Source organism: Pleurodeles waltl, chromosome 6 (assembly GCF_031143425.1).
Source record: "Pleurodeles waltl isolate 20211129_DDA chromosome 6, aPleWal1.hap1.20221129, whole genome shotgun sequence".
In the NCBI taxonomy this organism is placed as follows: domain Eukaryota; kingdom Metazoa; phylum Chordata; class Amphibia; order Caudata; family Salamandridae; genus Pleurodeles; species Pleurodeles waltl.
The window spans coordinates 1,529,636,400-1,529,656,073 of record NC_090445.1 but is presented as its reverse complement, the minus strand read 5'-3'; positions in this window follow the sequence as shown (position 1 = coordinate 1,529,656,073).

Sequence of the window (19,674 nt, the reverse complement as noted above, 5' to 3'; positions counted from 1 at the left end):
GACAAAGCCCAGTCTATGCACATTTTAAAAGTTAGCTAAAAATATTAATTGAAACTCTCAAGCCAACCCGAAAATGGAAGTTTATTTTACCGAGACCAGCCATTATTACAAAACATTTAAAAGAGCATTGCACTAATATTTGGCGTATTTTCTCATTCACAGCAAAACGACTACTAATGTTGTTTACTATATATGTGGGATGCTGTAAAGTAATCAGGTAAAATATGTGGAAAGTATTTTTCAGTGACTAACACTATTTTTGCAGGAAGAGAAAAGTACTGCTTCCGATGCCTATTAGGAACAGAGCACAAGCAAAATGCTGTTGATAAATTTACACCTATAATTGCAAGAGAAGAAATGCTTGCACATTTAACTCTAAATGTGCAGCAATGTAATGACAACTTGTGGTATAATGTGGTATAACGGTATAACAAAAAAACATCTGACATTCAGTAAATGATTCTGATGGTGGGAGAGTGTACATTTTTCCCATAGGGCAATGCAGCACAGCTCCACTGTACATAAACAGCAAAATAAAGTCCTGAAAGTGCGTCCACTGACGTACTAAAAATGTTTTCCTAACTCTATAAAGAAGTAAGCTTTTCCATGTTGCTCTATGCCACATAGGCCCTCATTACAACTTTGACGGGCGGCGGAGGCCGCCCGCCAAAGTTGCGCCGCAGGAATACCGCACCGCGGTCTGAAGACTGCGGCCAGCATTCTGAGTTTCCCGCTGGGCAGGCGGGCGGCCGCCTTAAGGCCGCCCGCCAGCCCAGCGGGAAACAACCTTCCCACGAGGACGCCGGCTCGGAATCGAGCCGGCGGAGTGGGAAGGTGCGACGGGTGCAGTGGCACCCGTCGCGTATTTCACTGTCTGCAATGCAGACAGTGAAATACAAAGTGGGGCCCTCTTACGGGGGCCCCTGCAGTGCCCATGCCATTGGCATGGGCAGTGCAGGGGCCCCCAGGGGCCCCACGACAAGCCATACTGCCATCCTGTTCCTGGCGGCCGAACCGCCAGGAATAGGATGGCGGTATGGCTTGTCAGAATCCCCTCGGCGGCGCAGCAAGCTGCGCCGCCTTGGAGGATTCAAACGGGCCACGGGAAACTGGCGGGAGACCGCCAGTTTTCCTGTTCTGACCGCGGCATTACCGCCGCGGTCAGAATGCCCTGCGGGGCACCGCCAGCCTGTCGGCGGTGCTCCCGCGTGCCGCGGCCCTGGCGGTTCTATACCGCCAGGGTCGTAATGAGGGCCATAGTGCCTTAAAACGACAACCCTCATACCATCCGCCAACTCTTATCCAGAATTCCTGATGCCAGGGGCATTGACAACCTAGGGGAGAGAGGTGGTGAGAGAAATAACACAGCTCACAAGTGGGGCCATGAGAGTGCCTTAAAATGAGGAATAGCTGGGGAATCAGTAATTTGCTTACAGCAGGCATGGTCCGTGAGTGAGCATTAAAAAGCAGTAAGGAGTTTGTAGGGTTCAGGAAAGGGAAGCAGTAAGGGGAAGTATGGGGCTTTTAGGGTTCAGGGAAGAGTAGCATTAGTGGGTATTATGGGTCTTAGGGTTCAGGAATGGGTACCTTTAGGGTAGAAAGGGCTTTTAAAGTTCAGGGAGGGTAATATTAAGTGGTAGCAAGGAGGTTTTAGTGTTCAGGGGAGGGATGCGTTAAGGGGTAGAACAGGATTTTACGGTTCAGGGAAGGGTAGCATTAATTTGTATTAAGGACTCTTTAGGGTTTCAAGACGTGTAGCATTAAAAGGGTAGTGAGAACATTTTAGGTTTCAGGGATGGGTGGCATTCAGGGGTGCTTTTGGAGGACAGACAAGGGAAGCGTTGGGGGTAGTAGGGGTCTTTATGCATCAGGTATGGGTAGTCTTAAAGATAGTATGGGTTTTAGGGCTCTGGGAAGGGTAGAGTAAAGGGGAACAATTGGGCTTTTAGGGTTCAAGATAGGTAGCATTATGGAGCAGTAAAGATTTAAGGGTCCATTGATGGGAAGTATTAAGGGTAAGTAAGGGTCTTTACAGTTCAGGAATGGGTAGTGTTAAGGAATAGTAAGGGGTTTATATGGTTCAGAGATGGGCAACGGTAAGGGGTGGTATGTTTTGCTAGTTCAGGGAAGGGTACTATTAAAGGGTAGTAAAGGATTTTTAGGTTTCACAGAACAGCAGCTGTAAGGGATGGTAAGGGTTTAAGAGTAGGTAGCGTTAGGGATAGTAGCTAGTTTTTAGGGTTCAAGGAAGGGTTGCATCAACCAATAGTAAGGGGTTTTAGGGTTTATGAAAGGGTAGCATTACGTTGTAGTAAAGAGCTGTTAGAGTACAGTAAAGGTAGCACTAAGCAATAGAGATTTTAGGGTTTAAGGAAGGGTAATGTTTTTTTTCCTGATTTTGTTTATGCAATGTAAAACAACTTATACATAATCGCACCGTACAATAACATAATTTCATTAACAATACATCTTGTCTCACCCTTCCAGATATGGTATGTATTCGTTGCCAGCACTTCAATCCGCACCTTTTTACAGAGTGCTGTAGTACAGTGTGTATGTTCGAGCTACACAGAAGTGACTGCATAACAGTTCATCACAAGATATGAAATATTCGAATGTAGTAGAAGTGAGCAAGTCTATCAGTATCAATCACAGTGCATAGTACATTGAATTTTAACAATTAAATGGTGATACTGCAATACGTTACCAGGTTCAAACATGTAGAGAGAACAGCTGTCGCACTCCAATGGACCAGACAACTGTATTCCGGCGGTATAGGCTCCTAAAGGGGCCAGCAGACAACCAGCAGGTGGTTATACAGATAAATCTAGGAGGAGGAGGGCCCATAAAGGAGAGTAGAGCAGGAAGGGAAGGGGGAGGGGCATGTAGTCTTCCAGCCTCATTCAGCCTCACATCGTAACTGCCAATTTACCGCCCAAAAGGGCATGTCTGCATCTGCACTCAGCTATTGGGATTCATCTGCCGAGGTGTCCTCCTCTTCCCCCACGGGCTCTCCATGCAGCCCCTCAATCATACCACACAAGACTTCCAAATCCTGCTCAGCGTGCTCATCCATACTTATCTTACAGATGCGACATTCCTCAGCAGTCGCCCATTCAATTAGGTCAGACAGCCACGCATTCTGCGTCGGGTGGATTGGGTTTACCCACCGGATCGCAATGCACCTCTTGGCCAAAACAAGCCCCAGCTGCGCGAATCTGTATGCCAATTTACGCCCTTTTTTAGGAATCGGAAGTAGTCCCAGCAAGCAGTGGCTCATTGTAACCTTTGCTCTCACAGCCATCAGATCCCTCGGTGTCTGCACTATCTGGAGCCAAAAGGGTAGGATGGAGTTACATGTCCATGTTACATGCCCAAAAGTGGCTGGGGACGTGCTGCAGCGAGCACATCTGTCAGGTTGTGTTGGGAATAGTCTGTGAAGGCATTGTGGTGTCAGACATGCTCTGTGCAGATAGTAGAATTGCATCAGTTTAAATCTAGCATTGCTCGTCCCATCCCGCACCAGTGAGCAGGCCCTGTTTCATTCCCCATCAGTAAGTGGAGTTCCCAGGTCCGCATCCCACATAGCTCTCGTTCCATTTACATTTATCTGCCTATCCTTTTCTAGAGCCTTGTAGATTCGGGAGAGTAGACCACGGTCGCAAACTGGGTCAATAAGAGCTGTCACGAGGTGGGATTCAGTGGGCTCCACAGGGAAAGGGGTCCAAATCTCTTGAGCGTCCTTGATAGGCTTCCATATTGCAGGAATGGTCCCTGGTCAATTCCAAATAGGTACTCAGCCTCCCCATGTGTGACAAATGTGCCATTTTGGTATAAAATCACCTACATTATTAGATCCCCCTGCTTGCCATTTTGAGAAGTCCAGGATATTAGTGACTCTAGCAAAGGGGCGGATCTACCAGAGCAGGAGTAGGCGCGCTTAGGGCACTCTCTGCAGTACCCGCGTGACAGCTCATTCCCACATTCGCTACACCTACGATATTAGGAAGGGGGTACCCTGCGGTAGCTTAGAGCCGCCCATGAGCAGGCCTGGTAGTCAGGATATACATATAGAGCCTTCTAGCAATTCTTTTTCCCAGTTAGGTGCATTGTTGCACCACATAGCTGTATACTGCAGCAAGCCCGCCATGTACTATAGATGGAAGTCTGGTAGCCCCTATCCCCTGTCCGCCAAATCTAACTTCAGCACCTCGTGGCAGACTCTACACTTCTTACCTACCAAGACTAAGGACAGCAGCAGTTTATCTGTCTGTCAAAACAGATTAGGTGGTAGCTCACAGAACGAGGTTTGCATAATATACAGGCAGTGCGGGTGAGACCATTTTACTGAGTGAGATTCAGCCCATAACCAACAGTGGGAGGGTGGTCCAAAATTGGACAGAGGCTTGGAGGCCGTCCATCACTCTACCCATGTTCAATTCATATTGTAGTTGAGGGGAGTGCGCTACATGCATATTCAAGTACTGAAAGGTCTTGGTCTCCCATGCCAAACCTACCTGCGGGAGCTCCGATGCCACAACAGTCATGAGACGTGCCATGGGGTACAACACAGGCTTCCGACGGTGGACACGGAGGCCAGATATCTCTCCAAAGTCGTCCATCACATGTAATAGGAGCGGGATCGACCGCTTGGGTCTGTAACGTACACCAGAGCATCATCTGCATACAGTGATACGATGTGCGCTCTTGTCCCCAACCATATTCCCCACCTTTGCAGGCCTGCCCTCAGTTGTATGGCCAGGGGCTCCATAGCCAATGCGAACAGGAGCAGTGACAGTGGGCAGCCCTGCTGTGTGCCTCGTTCAATATCAAATGAGTCTGAGACTATCGCCCCAGTACGCACCCACGCCCGCGGTGCTGTATACAGAGGATACACCCATGACAGGAAGTTCAGTCCAATGCCCATTCTACTCAGCACCTCCCACAGGTAGTCCCAAGACATAGTATCAAATGTCTTTTCTATGTCTAGGGCCATCAGCGCGGCACGGGCTGCAGAGTCACGTGTCTTGTGCATTAAATGTGATAACCTCCGCAAATTCATATGGGTTCCCCTCCCCGGTATGAATCTGCATTGATCATCCAGCACCATATGGGTAATAACTCTTCTTAAGTGTGTTGCCAGAACTTTTGCAAGTAGTTTTACATCGACATTGAGCATGGACAATGGGCTAAAGGAGCCAGGATCAACTGGATCTTTCCTTTGTTTCGGTATCATGACTATCAATGCTTCCATCATGTGCGTTGGCAAGATGCCTTCTCTATGGGCCTCGCAAAATGTTTCCAACAATAGGTGAAGAACCTTTGCAGAGTAGGTACGGTAGAACTCAACTGGTATACCATCAGGGCCGGGTGTTTTATCATCTGTCATGGCCCCTAAGGCTTCCTGTAACTCCTCCAACGTTCCATCACCCTCTAGCTCCTCAGTCTGAGCCTCAACAAGACGGGGAAGTCGGAGCCCGTCCAGGTACCCGCGCATTTGGCATTTATCCTCGCGCTTCGGTGAAGTGTAAATGTTTTTCAGGTGATCCCACAAAAGTAAATTAACACGTGCTTGCCCTAAAAACCTTTCCCCGGATGCTCCACGGAGTGACAGGATTATTGGATAGAGGGCGTTCGCACCTGAGTAGCCAAGCTAGCATGTGCCCCCAGCGGTCCCCCTCACTGTACAGCCACTGTCTGAAGTCCTTACGGACCTAACTTTCCAGCCTATTTCACATGGCCCCTATTCTTCTGTGCACCTCTCGGCGGCCAACCTCAGCTACGTCTCTGCTGTCTACTCGGCTCTGGAGTGCGGCCAGGATGCCCTCCTTCTGCGTGAGCTCCCGTTCCAATTTTTTCCTAATACCATAGGATTTACCAAGGCTTTTGCCTCGAATGATGACCTTTAGGGCCTCCCATTCTATGCCCCGTGCCCGGGTCGTGGTCCAGTTCACGCTAAAATATCCATTTAGCGCTGCCTGTATGTCTCCCTTATATTCATGGTCTCCAAGCAGCTCAGCCACATTCGCCACGGGTGATCGCTGGCTTGGGTTCATCTGTCTCATATTCTAATAACAGTGGGGCATGATCTGAAAGAAATCTAACCTGATAGGCCGCTCGACGAACATCAAGCATGCCGTCATTTGCTAGCAGAAATCTATCCAATCTGCTATACGCCCCATGTGTGGGAGTGTAGCAGGAGTATATTTTGGACATGGGGTGCAGTTCCCCCCATATATCCACACAGTGCAGACTACTCATGACCTCGCAGAGCTTGGCAGTCATATGAGGCTTAGAGCCCAGTTTCGGTGGGCTCCTGTCCAAAGCGCCGTCTAGGACACAATTAAAGTCCCCCATCCAGATAATGGGAATCCTCATATAGGGTACTAAATCTTGATCCAGTTTCTTTAAGAACTCTGCATCATCCGAGTGTGGGGTATATATATTCAAGATGCAGAGTTCACGCCCGTCTAATTATCCGTGTAAGTATATATAGCGGCCCTGCATGTCCACCGTTAGACTTTTTAGTTGGAATAGGACCCCAGGGGCAACCCAGACAGACACCCTCCTAGCATAGGATGAATATGTCGCTGAATACAACTGTTCCTGCCACTTTTACTGTAGTTTTTGCGCTTCATTGTCATCAAGTGCATCTCCTGAGGGAGGGCAATACGTGCACCTATTCATCTAAGGCAGAGGTCTTCAAACTGGGGGGCGGCCCCCTAGGGGGTCCTCAAGTGATCCTAGGGGGGGCGCCAGACTCTGACCAAAAGAAGCATTATACACATAACAGGCCTTTGTTTTAAGCTGAAGCATGTTATTGCATTTTTTAAACTGTAACAGTACTTAACTGTAATATCTAAATAGGTCTAGACATAATTAAACATTGCCATCTTTATAAAATAATTGTGAAAAATTCTGAGTGGGGCCCAATGATTTCTCTATGGTAAGAGTGTATTCTTGTTCCACGTAACAATTCGCATTAGGGTACTCATCTTCATCTATTCCAGCCAACAGTTGCAGCGCCACCCTTCGTTCACCCCCCCAACTTGCCCATGCCCGCCCAAACCCTGCACTCCGGTCCAGCGCGCACTTAACAGTGCAACTCCAAGTCCTCTGTTCAACACAATGCATACAGTACACCAAGTGTATAAAACAGAACTCCAACTATGAACTGCATTCACCACCCCATCCCTCCCCAGGTAAACACCTCCCACAGCTAGTGTCTGCCCAATCTGTGTGTGCACCCCGCTATGCACTACAGAATCCAGAGGTGAGGGAGAGCAAATCACTGCCCCCACTCCATAGCAAGGTACTGTTCAAGATAGTGTGGTCAACGTGCAAGTAGTTCTCCAACGCCCCTCCCACAATCATCTAAATCTCACCCACACTGTTCCCAAATATCTTAACATATCACTACAAAAGATCATAAACAACAACAAGATAGGCGTCACTTCGAAGAGTAAAAGATAGTAAGGCAAAGTAAGTCGTGGCCGAAGCAGGGGAGCTTGTTTGTTAGATCGTCCCCTCCCCGTACATTGTTGCCATCCCAAGTACCCGCCTCCTTCAGCACAGGTAAGTAGTGTGACAGAAAAGAGTGGGGGAGAGTAAGAGGGAGGAAGGGGGTCAATTCTTCCAAGCCTGGTATGAGTGCAGTTCCAGTATTCCATCTCAGTGTCTGTTTAATGGCTCTCAGGTGTCCGAGCCTGGGGTTGGGCCACTCTCGCCGCGTGGCAACACGGAGCGCAAGGATGACTCTGAGGTACCGGATTTCACTAATAGTCTGGCCTCCTCATGCTTCTGTCTCTTCTGCTCCAGACTAAGGGTGCCATCTAGGCGCACCATCACCCTGTCACCACGGCCGGTACAGCGGTGTCTGTGATTCCTGTGTGCAGTGGCTGCGAATTACGTGCCCACCAGTCCCCGTTGCGGCTCCTTCTATGGAGAGTTTCCAGGGGTCTCTGACCTCCTCTAAGTTCCAACCAGTCCCAGACTGCTTCAGGCACCTGGAAAAAATGCGAGCAGCCCGTGTGGAGGACCCTCATCTTGGCCAGGTATAGTAACATATAGATGTAACCCAATTCTTTTAACTTTTGTTTAACACCTATGTATGATTGTCTTTGGAGTTGTACAGGCCTAGTGTAATCAGGAAAGAAGTGTATAGTGTGATTCTTGTAGGTAGGGTCACCGTGTTTGCGTACTTCCTGTAAGATAATGACTCGATCCCTATAGTTGAGAATCTTGGCAACAATCTTTCTAGGGGGAGCTAAGGCTCTGTGTGCTCGCTCCACCATGAGCACTGATGATAGGTGAGCAGTGGGCACTGTTTTTTTGATCCAATCCTCTAGGAAGGCCTCCGGGCCATCCCCTCCGCTCCCTCCAAGAAGCCCACTACTCGTAGATTACATCTCCTCGACCTCCACTCCGCATCTTCAGCCCTCTCCTCCAGTTTGTGCTTTTTAACTTCAAGGGTAGCCACTGTGGCCTTCAGCGTATCTATGTCCATCTGCATGCAAGTCAGTTGCTGCTCAGTGACCACTGAACCTTCTGCACCACCCTCAAATCAGCTCTCAGTAAGTTAACGTCTACTGCCATAGCAGCAATTTGCAGCTGCACTGCATGTCCGGAGATCTCTAAAGACAGCGTCCAAAACAACCGGCCCACTGGGCTTCGACCACCTCCAAGAGCCTTCCAGCCAGCAAAAGACAGCGGGTCGCCCCCCAGCTCACCAGGCACCCCCCGCCGGGCTCCGCTGAACCAGGGTACCCAGGACAGGTCCGATGCATTAAACGCCGCCGGCCCAGCATGCAACCACAATTGCGGCCGCCATGTTGGACTCAGGCACTCACCACGGGTGCCGCTCAGCAGCTTCGTTTCTGGCGTTTTTGCCCTTCAGCTGCTCTCTATTCCAGTCCCCTGATCACCATCCACAGGACTGCTGGGTCTGTGGGGCCTCGGGCGGCAGGATGGTGGCGGATTTAGAAGCCGGGCCGGGAGCACTCGACTAGTGCGTCCAGTTGGCCATCTTGTTAGCCACGCCCTTCAGAAGGGTAATGTTAATGAGTACTAAGGTGTTTTTAGGTTTCAAGGAAGGGTGAGGTTAAGGAGTTTTAAGGTTTCAGGGATGGGTAGCATTAAGGGGTAATTAAATGTTTATAGGGTTCAGTGAAAGATAGTGTTAAGAGGTAGTTAGTTGTTTTTAGGGTTCGGGAAGTGTAATGTTAAGGGGTAGCAAGGATTATGTAGGTTTCAGAGAACAGTGTTAAGGGGCAGTACAGGGTTTTCGGATTTAGGCAAAGATAATGTAAAATGACACTATATTAAGTAAATACATTATATTGAAGTAAATTAAGTAATATCAGTAATGTAATTTTTCAAAATCAAATAGTAAATTAAAATTAATAATTACATTAACTTTTAGAATCTAATGAGGGTTAAACAAAGTCACTCCAACACATAAATCTTAAAATTAGGAATTGGAAAGAAAAGAAAAACACCATTCTCTGAAGGAGTTCTTTGTTAAGGTATCGCTGGAGTTGATGTGGGAAAGGCTAGGGGGGAGATGGCTGGGTCTGTAGTACAGCAACACATCCTCCTGTATACTCTCCTTCTATCTAGGATGCTGTGTAGGAGACCTATGGCATGTGGTTCACCTAAAGGTCATGCTCCGTTGTAGCACAATAGCTAGCCTTGATAAAGAACTCCGGGTTAGGAAAATTGTTAAACAAAATGATTACAGCTCTTGGAGACTAAAGCTTTTTTGTGGAAGCACATAACATCCACCCAATCAAAATGTATTCCTGCCCATCAACATGTGGGCAAAGCCAAAGCCCCTTTCTGTAGTAAGGAATCCACAGGTAGTTGTATCCATCAGAAAGTTATTCTTTTAAATGATCACATGTGGTCTGGCAACTGCTATGCTGTTAAGCCAGCACTAAAAATGAGTATGGAAATGGAGAGCCCTGGGGCACCCCAAACATGATTAATATGTTGACAGGGTTATCAGCGAAAATCATGACTCAACAAGGCCTTACAGACTGAGGGGGGGCCCATACCTGAACGACACAACGAGGTGTGTTGACTTGTAGTTGGGAGGATGCTTGAAAGCTGTGGTACTGAAGGTTGATCGGCAGCACATGGAGCTTATGTCAGCCACTGTTTCAACTTTTATGCTATAACATTTTGCAATGTCCTGAAGAAGCACCCGCCATTGGAATTTAAGATATCGTCTTTTATCACAGGAACGGATCCACCTGCAAAGTCTCCCCTCAGCACAAGTACTCATGGTTTTTACAATAGGTATTTTATTTGTGTCAGAAAAATGCCTTGAGGAATTACAGGGAGGGGAAAGGCCAGCGAGAATGAAGAAAATACACCTTGGCTGAGTTACCTCTATTAAGGCAGAAGCAATAGAACCTGTGCTTTCTCTTACCTTTCCTTTGACATGCAGTAGGAGCTTGTGATGTGGTCATTCAAAACACACAATATTGTTTGTGTGTGTTTGCTACTCCTATTGACTGTTAAGGGGAAGATTGAACAAGGGGTCAATAAATGGGATCAATGCACATATTAGTGGGGGCCGGAAGGTGCTGTCATGCCCGTCCTTGTCGATTACTCTACCACCATGTTGCTGGTTACTATTAACCAGCTGCTCAAATCCCTAGCCAGCAGAAGGTTATAAGGTACCAGTTTGTCCAGCTTGGAAGGGCACACCTTGGTGATCTCTGCCAGATAATTATGCTGCACATAACATGGTCTATAATTTACAGAGGTCAGATTTTTTTCTTACGAATAATCCGCCTTTCGGTTACTGGGGAAGCTAAGGCATTCCAGAGAAGTCGGTGGGTCGCTTCCTGTTGCGTAGATGCCTCCATTAGGTTGTCAGACTCCTGCAACATTACAGTCTCCATCATTGTTATGGCCAGTACAGAAACCGGGCAAAATTCCTACACTGCAAAGTGCAGTTCTAAATAAACATTGGCCATGATTGTCTACACACCTCACGGTTAAGGGCAACAGAGCCCACAGAGGCATTCATGTCCTTCTCTATGCCACAGTACAGCTAGGCAATTTTCAAGGCCCTAGAGTACTTAAATCCTTGGTTGGATGACACCGATATCAGAGGCCATATATTTCACCTGAAGGTCAGAGGTCAGGATTTTCTGCCATACACGGACCAGTGTTGCCTCTTCAACCCCTTGGTTTGGTCAGTTGCTGCAGATGGCATCAAAGGGAGACCTCAAGGTATCCTCCACCACACAGTAAAATGTGTGCAAAGGTATGCCCTGTTGCAAAGAGGAACCCCACTGCAGGACCTCAGTGCCTTAGTGTGCCTTAATGTCTTTGTGTGCCTGGATACATGCACATGCAGCATAAAGGTGGATAGAATGGACCACAGCTATGGTGGAAAATGCATGTGACCGAAGGGGGCAGTGCAACAACTTTTATGGAAAAAGGGAGAGGAGTGCACACAATTTCAGGGGTTTAGTGGCTTGAGGCCACAATAGGTTAACAAAGGTTAGATGGTGTAGACCAACGGTACTCAAAGTACGGCCCGCGGGCCGCCAGCGGCCCCACGGACCTAGCTTGGCGGCCCGCGAGACACTGCAAAACAATTAAATACATCATATTAACCACGAAAGGTGGTCGACAGGTATGAACACAGGGTATTACATGTTGGATACACTTAGCAGCAGAAAAACAAAAATAGTGACTATGTGCACATTCGGTGAAAACACATAATACCCACATTTACGCACTATTTGCCGTGTGCAACGCTAAGGGATGCTTGTGGGCACAAAGCTGAGCAAATTTCAACCCGATCAGCTCTCCAGTGTGAAATGATTTTCGACGATCACCAGCCTCAAACTAAGTACTATATGCGGTGTGTGTGTGTGTATGGGGGGCAGGGACAGGGGTGGGAGGGATGTGTCATAATAGGGCGTCACAGTGCAAAGCTGGATCTACGGAAATAATGTGACTTGTCCTTGTCCGAAATCCTGGACCCAAAATGAAACTAACACCCGTGAAATCGCACATTTCACGTGCTTACTTGTTGACAGTTGTGCTTGTGTTGAAATGTATACTGCCCGGGTTTATCTCTATGCAAATCTTCTGAATGGCAGTGTTGGGATGTCTTTGTGTAATAGCGCCTAACTGACGTTTTTTGGCATGGCCAGTGGCATAATGAATACACGACTCTATTTAAATAATGCTCCGCTATTTTGGCCTGTTAGTGTGGTGCTGAAAGGTTTCACACAGCGATGCTTAAATGCTCCTAAATTTGGACATATTATTACTTATTCAGTACCTTGAGCACCGGCTGCAGCGATCTCTGGGCAACCTACGGGTCACAAGTTTTAATACCGTCAGGGCCCACTTACTTCCTGTAACAAACCTGTGTTAGATTAATTGGCTGTCGTTTTGCGCTATCACTGTACTGGCATGGTATTGCTGAATTAACTGCATGGACGTCAATTCACCAAGATGCAAGGCCGCAATATGTAAACATAGAAGAGGGCCACGGGAGCATGTGCAACAGTGGCTTCCTTCCTATTTATTTATTTGTTTTTAATGTAGTGTGTGTTACTGGGGTAGGCGTGAGAGTAGATTGCACTATGTGTGTGCGCTGTGTGTGTGTGTTACTGGGGTAGGGGTGAGAGCAGATGGTGCTGTGTGTGTTACTGGGGTAGGGGTGAGAGCAGATGGCGCTGTGTGTGTGCGCGCTGTGTGTGTGTTACTGGGGTAGGGGTGAGAGCAGATGGCGCTGTGTGCAGATGGCGCAGTGTGTGTTACTGGGGTAGGGGTGGGAGCAGATGGCGCTGTTACTGGGGTAGGGGTGGGAGCAGATGGCGCAGTGTGTGTTACTGGGGTAGGGGTGGGAGCAGATGGCGCTGTGTGCAGATGGCGCTGTGTGTGTTACTGGGGTAGGGGTGAGAGCAGATGGCGCTGTGTGCAGATGGCGCAGTGTGTGTTACTGGGGTAGGGGTAGTTATACCTGGATTCAAAATACAGCATTGTTTAGCATTGTTTTGAAAAAGGGGGCGGGGTGGTTGTTCCCCCTCTAAGCCCCGCCCCTTCTAAGCCCCCCCCCCTGTCACTTCAGTGCGGCCCTCGGTCGCAAACCATACTGCAATTTTGGCCCCCGAGAAAAAGTTTGTGAGTACCCATGGTGTAGACTGTACCAACCACATGCTGGGAAACTAGATAGGCCTATCACTTGCACTTGAAGATAATATAAAAAATGCGGCCATTCCTCAGGGCAGTTTGCACCTGCTTTTGGCAGTCACTGTAATTACAAGATTCATTGCAGTGCTTCTGTGAGGGTCACACTTGTTGGAGCATAAACCTATGGAAATGAGATTATCACCCTAGCAGAGTCATTTACTAGTCTTTAATCAGCTTTGAGTAATATTCTATAAACATATGAGCAACGACAATGGTTACCCTATGACCACTTATGTAATATGAACCAATGAAGAGACAGCTGATGAGTGTACGCCACTCTGGCATGAAGCGGTGGAAAGAAGCATGCTCCAGAGATGGAAACTATGGGCTATTCTCTTCAATGCCTCTGTCACAATGAGGAAGGCCCCGCAGATGACATCAAGGTTTCAACAGAGTCGAAAGACCCAATAGAATAAAAAATGGAACCATGAGTCTAAAAAAAAAAAACAAAAAAAAAAAAAGAGCAAAAGACTCAGTATGTATATGTGCAAGGCATAGTTTTGGAACTCGGGACCTGCAGGTTTAGCATAAAATGGAATATGTGCTGATGGTCCAGGAGGTAGGCACCAGCACTTATTTTTGGGGACCAGTACTTATTTTTCATCATCCTAGGTTGGTCAAGATACAAAGAGACATGGCAGAAAAGGAAGAACAGAGGATGAGAAACAAAGGATAACGGTAACAAAGAGAGAAAGCAGAGGTGAAAAGAACCTGTAAGAGTGAGATAAAAGGCAGGAAATGTATGGTGGTGGAAAAAAGGCCCATGAGGCGAAATCGAGGCTAAGCAGTCTTAATACTGAGCAAGCTGGAATTTGACACACTGACTATGGGCCCCTGAATAAAACATGGAATACTTGCACGTGTTTATTTATTAAGTATTTACCAAATTAAGCATTGATTTTGTCACATCTGAGGTACTGTGGCAAGTTCTTGGACTGCTTCTCAAAAATGACACAAATCTATTTGAGATCGTCTAGAGGAGACGCACTAGGATAGTGTATTGTCTGTACTAAAAACTCGTATGTGAAAGATACAAGAACTTCAATCAGAATGGTGTGGAGGAAAGGAAAAAGGAAGATCTATTAGAGTCGTTTAAATGCCTTTAGGGTATGATTGCGACAGAGGTAGCAAGTATATTCCTAGGAAAATTTGGTACACGTTGTGAAGACGTATGTAGCAGGAGGAGTCAGCAGCAGCATAACGAATTTTACCTTTTGTAGTAAACAGATATGCCTCTCATAAGGTGCACTGAGACATGATAAAGAACAAAATTATAAAAGGCTTAGACAGACACGTGATAATGATCTTAGTAGCAGAGTTGACTTATTAATGTGTGAGATGTTATGAATGGGCAGGTGAGACCACCCTATTGTTTCATCTGTAATTGTATGTGTGTGTGTAGTTTTGTCAGTGTGATTATTTTAAAGTCCAATGCAGCATATTCATCCATACATGCTTCTAAAGTTAAGATTACAGCCAAGATTGACCCTAGTACCTTCAATAAGATTTGATATTTTCTTCTGTAGAAGACACAAAACAAATATGTCTCTCTCGGCTTCTCACCTCTCACCCCCTACGGTTTAATATTTACCTCACTTCTGCATTTGCTATCATCAAACCATTCTGTAATAAATACCAGCGTTAGGCACATGACAGCCAACTATAACTGCACCCTATGAACATGTTATACAAATGCTATACTCTCTCAAGCTCTCAGTGTACCTTAAAAGTTAAAAGAAAGCCAGGGCTCTGCCAATCAAAGGCCACGGCCCAAATGTCAGGGCAGAATAAGAGCCAAGAGGCACACCGGTCTATGGTATAGGATAGATTAATGTTTAACAGTGTACAAGCATAGGGCATCATCGTGCCAACCCGTGTCATAATTCCCTGGCATGGCCCTTCCCTGAAGCGCGGCTCGTCATTTCATTCAACTGAAAGACCTTGTGCAGTTTTTAGGATATGCACAATTTCTATGTTTGAGCCACGAATACATATTATTATTTTCAGGTGTGATTATTTACATATCAGCTCTAAGCAAGGAATTGCTAAATTAAGGGCACCACATAGTGCTACTAAATCTCCCAGCCTATAGCATCGAGAGAAAGAATTAGTCAAACACAACACCTCACAAATGCAACCGAACATAACACCCCGGGTCAAACGTGGCCTTGCTAGAATCCCCGGAGCTTTGTGACGAGTGTCATCCAGATGTCTGTGTGCAAATGAAGATACCTTATTAAAGAGCACCATAATAATGACCCCAATGAAAAGCCATAACCACGAGTATTAATGCTTGCTAAGTATAAGCATAATGAAGAACCAGTATAGAAAAATTATGCGATCTTGAAAATATTGCTTTAACCATCACCTTACCCCCTTTTATGTAAGCCAGTGGTACCCAAACTGTGGTCTGGGGACCCCTGGGTGTCCTTGAAACCTTATCAGGTGGTCCACGACTTTTAAGAAAATTAAATAATTTAAAAGATTAATAAAATGTATATAAATAAAGTTGGTAAATGTACAATTTTAAAACGCACTGTAAATATTAAGAAATTGAAAATTGGAGGCTAAAAATGAAATGTGTGCTTCAGGTTGATTTGTGGGGGCAGTGCAGGTGCATCACACAGTATATAGTATAGACGACATGTGGCTTCAGTTGAATTTAGAAAAGCTCCAACGTTCCTATTAAAATTAAATCTTTTATTTTATTTGAATTTACATTATTTGCAAATTAAATAAAATGTGTTATCAGTTGTGTCTCTGTTTGATGTATGCTTGTATCTGTATTTTTTGTGCATTTCAGTTCATCAGTAATGTTTAAGCTGGGGTTCCCGGATTCAGTGGGGATCCCAGGATTCCAATAATGATTTAGTGGGGTCCCCGGGTTCCAGTAATGATAAAGTGTGGGTCCACAGAAGTCAAAAGATTGGGAACCACTGATGTAAGCCTTTTTCACTTACACTAGCATGAGCCATAACCCATAGCCACACCCCTACCTTTACCCTATCCCAGATGTAAACCTTAATTTAGCCCGCCCTGTTTTAACCATTCTATTCTTAATTCAAACCCTAGCCGCTTTTAAATTACCATTACAGCGACGTTTTATTCGTGTCATCTTTGTTTTCTCTCAATGCTCATAGCATTCCTCAAGTGGATTGGTATTGTGCTTTATTCTTTGTCACGGGGTCTTAATTTCCACATGTGCATTCCAGGCAGTCTGCGAGGCTATTAATCAAAGGCAAACATACAATGTATCATAGCCTCGTTTGCACCTGGCATTTATTCCCCAGTAGGCAGGGGCCATGCCCATGTCCTATCTACTGAGTAATTTCAGTGTCAATTCCCTAATCTGCACCGGGCAGAGAGCTAAACCCCCACATTAGTCTTTAATATTGCAAACAAGGTCTCATCACCGGCATTCATTATGCGAAAGTATTACGTATGTGTGTAAATAAGGTGCAGTTATATTATATTCTTGCCAGTTTAGAACAGTGCTTAAGTGATGCCATTTTCGGAGTTAAAGTAAATGTCAAGTTTTTTATGTAGTATTGTTAATAGTGGTGCTTTTTAAGCACTTAAAATAAATTGTGTAGAGGGTAGTGAAGCCAAGGAGATCAACTGATTTATCCAAGCTGACAAACCTTGGCCAAGTTAGGTAAACCAGAGTTGGATGCTGACAATTATACTGGAGACATTGTGGCACTGTACAGAACTATCCAGAAATGCCACTCCTCTGGAAAAACAGAATATGCCTGTAAAAGATGAGCCAAACTGGCAATATAAAAATCAGGCAACTAGGGAGGTTTTAGGGCCAGGGCCATATGTACAAAGCATTTTTGCCGTTGGAAACGGCCCGCACAAGCCGTTTCCAACCTCAAAACTGCTTTTAAATATGTACAAAACACAAATTGTGATTCGGTAACAGGTTACTGAATCGCAATTTGTGTTTGCGAATCGGTATTTAGAAGGGGCGTGTTTGGGGCGTCCCTTCCAAATACCAAATCGGAAAGCGGTGTATGAATGTTTTGCGACCAAATTGCAGTCGCAAACATACATATTTTACCGACTCCTTGAAGGAGGTGGAAATCCATTTGCAAATGGGAAAGGGTCCTCAAAGGACCCCTTCCCCTATGAGAATGGGAAACAATTTTTGTTATATAATATCATGGACCACTGCCTACTCATAAATAATGAAACTTGAAGGTTTCTTTTTTTCTTTTTGAGAGCATCCCATTTTCCTTTAAGGAAATGGGGCTGCATTTAAAAAAAAAAAACAATTGCTTTATTTAAAATCTATCACATACATGATGGTCTGCTGACACCAGCAGGCCACCATCCCTGTGATGTCTGTGATTCCTAATGGGTTGCAATTTATGACCTAACTCAATATTCATGAGGTAGGTCTATTTGCTGCCCACTAGAAACAGAAACTTTCATGTTTCATCTTTTAAAAGTAAGCAGTGGTCAATAAGACCACTGCCTGTGCATAAAAAAATATTTTGTTTGACATTTTCAAAGCAGAGGGTGTATCATAATTATAAATCAGTGGCAAAGTATTAATGTTTGCAACTGAAATTAAATAGCAAGTCATTAATACATACCACTAGTAACTCAATATTTTTGAAGGGATGCCCTAAATACGCCCCTTCCAAGTTCTGATTCGAATTGGGTCACAAACGTAAACTGTGATTTGGTAAAAAGTTACTGAATTACATTTGTGTTTGTACATTTAGAAGAACTTTTTTGCAGCCACAGTCTCTCAAGTCTCTCCAGTGGGTGGTTTGCCCACTGCTGCATCCTAGGGAGTGCAAAGCCACAGTCTCTCAAGTGGATAACAGTCTCCACTGTTCTGGAGAGGGCTTTGGGCCCAGAGTGCTTCATCCTGCCAAGGACTGAGGTAGTTGATGTGATACTCCACTGGTTCTGGAGGGAGCTTTGTGCCCAGAGTGCTTCATCCTGCCAAGGACTAAGGTAGTGGATGCCTTTCTCCACTGGTTCTGGAGGGGGCTTTGTGCCCAGAGTGCTTCATCCTGCCAAGGACTGAGGTAGTGGTTGTGATACTCCACTGGTTCTGGAGGGAGCTTTGTTCCCAGAGTGCTCCACGTGCATTGTGGCCGCAACAATTCACTCGCCTGGGTGTGTGTGCCACCTATTTGTATGGAGGAATGTACAGTTGTGTGTACTGGGGAGGACCCTATCCACTAGTTTCTCCAACTCCTCTGAAGTGAAGGCAGGGGCCCTTTCCCCAGACACATGAGCCATCCCTGCTTCCAGACTGAGGTCACAGCACCACTTGCAGTGTAGGTCCTCTCCTGTTGAAGGTCAGGTATCAAGTGAGGGGACAGAAAATGGCGGTCACGTCTGCGGCGGTGCGTACCGTCACCGCCGGAGTACATCGTCTTTGGCTCCTTGGACCCATAGGGTCCAATGTTAACCAATGCAAGATTGTGCTGCGGTCTTCGACCGCCTACTGCGACGGTGTACAACGCCAGCGCAGTTACCTCATATCCCCTTGTCCCACCTTACAGGTAAGGCAGCCGCCATTTCAGGGGTCCACATGGCATTAATTTTAACTGCGTCACACCAATGTAGGCCTTGCATTCACACAGTAACAGGCACATTGCGGATTAATAAATGTGTGCAAATGACATTTTGTGAAACTTCAGTGGTGGCTGACTCTCTGCTCGCTGTTCTCGTCCATAGGGCACGTCCGCTGGGGCAGGTGATGAGATGGCGGCATCTTCCGGTGTACAGACCGCTGGTGGACCTGTCGACAATGGAAGAGACACGTAATAGTCACCTACAGACTTGATCGTGCAACAATCCATGAACTGTGTGCCCAGTTGGAGCCAGACCAGATGTCAGCTATCCGCCATCCCACAGGGATCCCCCCTCTAGTGCAGGTCCTGTCAGTACTCCATTTCCTGGCAAGTGGTTCCTTTCAAACAACAGTGGCCATTGCATCAGGGATGTCCCAGCCAATGTTCTCTAACGTGTTGTCCAGAGTGTTGTCTGCCCTGCTGAAACATGCGCAGCTACATCATGTTCCCTCAGGTGGAGGATTTGCCCACAGTGAAAGGTGACTTCTATGCCCTGGGACATATCCCCAATATCATAGGTGCCATTGATGGGACACACGTGGCCTTGGTTACCCCCGCAGGAGTGAACAGGTGTACAGAAACCAGAAGAGCTACCATTCTATGAATGTGCAGATGGTGTGTTTGGCTGACCAGTACATCTCCCATGTGAATGCCAAATTTCCTGGCTCAGTGCATGATGCTTACATTCTGAGGAATAGCAGCATCCCTAATGTGATGGGGCAACTCCAGAGGCACCGTGTGTGGCTAATAGGTAAGGACAAGGACCCTATACAGTGTGAATAGTTGTCTGGGTCTGGGGTTGTCCCTACGGGTTAGTGTGTGTCTAACAGTTGTCCCTCGACATTTG